Source organism: Rhinoderma darwinii, chromosome 4, assembly GCF_050947455.1.
Source record: "Rhinoderma darwinii isolate aRhiDar2 chromosome 4, aRhiDar2.hap1, whole genome shotgun sequence".
Classification (NCBI taxonomy): Eukaryota; Metazoa; Chordata; class Amphibia; order Anura; family Rhinodermatidae; genus Rhinoderma; species Rhinoderma darwinii.
The window spans coordinates 76,236,097-76,238,467 of record NC_134690.1 but is presented as its reverse complement, the minus strand read 5'-3'; the positions used below and the strand labels follow the sequence as shown (position 1 = coordinate 76,238,467).

At 41.5% G+C, this 2,371-nt stretch overlaps 1 long non-coding RNA gene across 1 annotated transcript; it reads right to left on the bottom strand.

Annotated features, from left to right (window-relative positions):
• Positions 1–634: 634 nt before the first annotated feature.
• On the bottom strand, positions 635–1,918 carry LOC142760732 (uncharacterized). Its single transcript, XR_012883381.1, has 3 exons — positions 1,791–1,918; positions 892–958; positions 635–693 (listed from the first exon to the last, which is right to left on the bottom strand). It is a non-coding gene; the product is annotated as an uncharacterized LOC142760732 (long non-coding RNA).
• Positions 1,919–2,371: the final 453 nt, after the last annotated feature.

The window sequence follows — 2,371 nt, the reverse complement described above, 5'->3', positions numbered from 1 at the left end:
CAGTATACCCCAAGTCCAGGTTCTTGTGCTACATGACTTGTGGGGGCTCTATACGTGGCAATATCCTAGCACCTTCCATTGCTTTCCGCTTGAGAGCTGTAAATATAAAAACATTCTGCCAGTGTCCATTATCACCTATGCCTGCAGATCATGACTGTGTAATGCAACTCACTTAAGTCCTTTTCTATTGCATCGTAGTGGTACGGCCGCCTCCAGTTTCACACCAAAATATTAGGCCTAATTTAGGCCTACTGAACTTCCAGCCAGTGGCGCCGTGAAATCGAGGTCATTGATGGGGCCCCCTATTTACTACTCTCCCTTCCTGAAGCCATTGTAGATACTTTAACCAGGCCTTGACACATCGCAAATGTTCTTGGCAGACCAAAGCTGTCTAAAATCCCACTACACTACCCTAAGTCCCCTCATCCAATTACCTTACACCTACGTTCAGTCCCAATGTGGCCAGCATTTTGGACAAAGATACCCCTAACTTACATTATGCCTATTCCTACCAACTATCCAAAGTTCCCCACTGCTATGCCTTTCTTGGCATTTTGCCCGCTCATCACTTTTTCAATGTACAGAGCTACTGGTGGGTACAGTATATAGTAACTTATGATGTACATACCGCATATAGATGAAATATTACTTCAGAGAGTCCCCCTGGCAGCAGGCAGCCGATCATAAGTATTTCTGGAACAAAAAGTATAAACTGTGAAGATATTATGACGTTCGCTTAGTATGGTTCATCATATCAACAAATATATGATCTGCCTATTGACAACCTTGGAGAATTTGTTCCCACAGTCTTGTCATTAGTCTTTATAGGAACATTCTGGATGACATCAGATTATAGAATTTCTATAGGTTGTTATTTGCTATAGTACTTACATATATACAGTGGATCTTCTAGCATGTCGGCTGTCACTGGTACCACATATTCAGATGTTATAAATGTCTGTAAAATACATAATGGATTTAATGCACATACATAAAATAACCCCATATCTGTAATGAATAATAATATATTTACTTTCACATATTTCATTTTCTATCACAGGGCGAGTCCAATGCCCCCCTGCCACATAAATAACACCAGCAGTATAATGGCACATGATAGTTGGAGGACCCTGGTATAGATTTTGTATCAAGGACCAGGAGCTTATCGTTATTCTCCTATATAATCTTATTCTTAGTGGAAAACTTCTAATTTGTCTTTTGTGGAGTCTTTTGGACTGGAGTAGAGAGAGTAGAAAATGGTAAATTGTATTTCTGGATTCAACAGACAAAATAATTATTAAATTGATTTTCTGACAGTTTCAAAAACCTTAGTATGAACCACATATGTCTAAAAATAACAAATAGCCCCTACTAATTTTTTTAATTCCCTGTTGCTCCTGCGCTGGTGGTTCTGTTGTCTTTAGTTACTAGGCCACAGCGGTCATGTCTGTGTGGATGGCATGTCACGTGGCAGCTATTGTGTCACATCCAGGGCCGGCCTTAGGTTTATTAGTGACATGTGCAGTATCTGTGACGCCCTCCCCCTTATGATGCACCATGTAGTGTCAAAATAATTTAATCATACAGTGCTCAAATAACATCACCCAGTCAATAAACTAGGGATTGAATATTTCTGTTTTTTTATATTATAGGTTTGGGCCCTAAATGCCGGATCGGGAGTGTAAGTTGAGGGTGACCAGGCCATCAATGGTGGTAATGCCCTCTTCAGTATTGACCAGTAATATGCCCTATGCGATCATTTAGAGATACAGTTAATAAAATACACTGACCTCGGACTCTCCTACTGAATTTGTCCGGCTGAATGTAGAACATTATGTGAGGTGAGGAGGAGGGCTTTGCTTAATCTTTGATCTGGCCTCCTGGGACGTGTGGTTATCATTAACTCTTATGAGGAATTAATTCTAGGAGAAAGAAAGTCAATGTATTAGGACAAATCTCAATCAATGGCAACATTTTCATCTAGAACAGAGTCCAGTCCCCAACCAGTGTAAGATTACCAAAGGGGTATATAGGGGTCCAGGGATTTGGGGTGGCCCACAGCTCTGGGGCTCCATACGCCCCTGAAATTGGACAAACAATAACAGCGCAGGGAGCCATTGGGTTCCTGCCCTGCCGTATGATTTCGTAGGCCATGGCCTAATTCAGAACTGTAGCCAACAAGGCACCCGGAGTATACTAATGATATCAGAGGCCCAGCATGATGATGTCACTGAATCACTCCGTCTGCGCCAGGCCACTGATTTTGTAGGAAGCAGAATGTCTAACCCGGTTGGTTGTCTATTAGGTGAGTATCATTTTTTATATTATAGGCGCAAAGGGGGCACTATTAATATGAGGTATAAAAGGACTG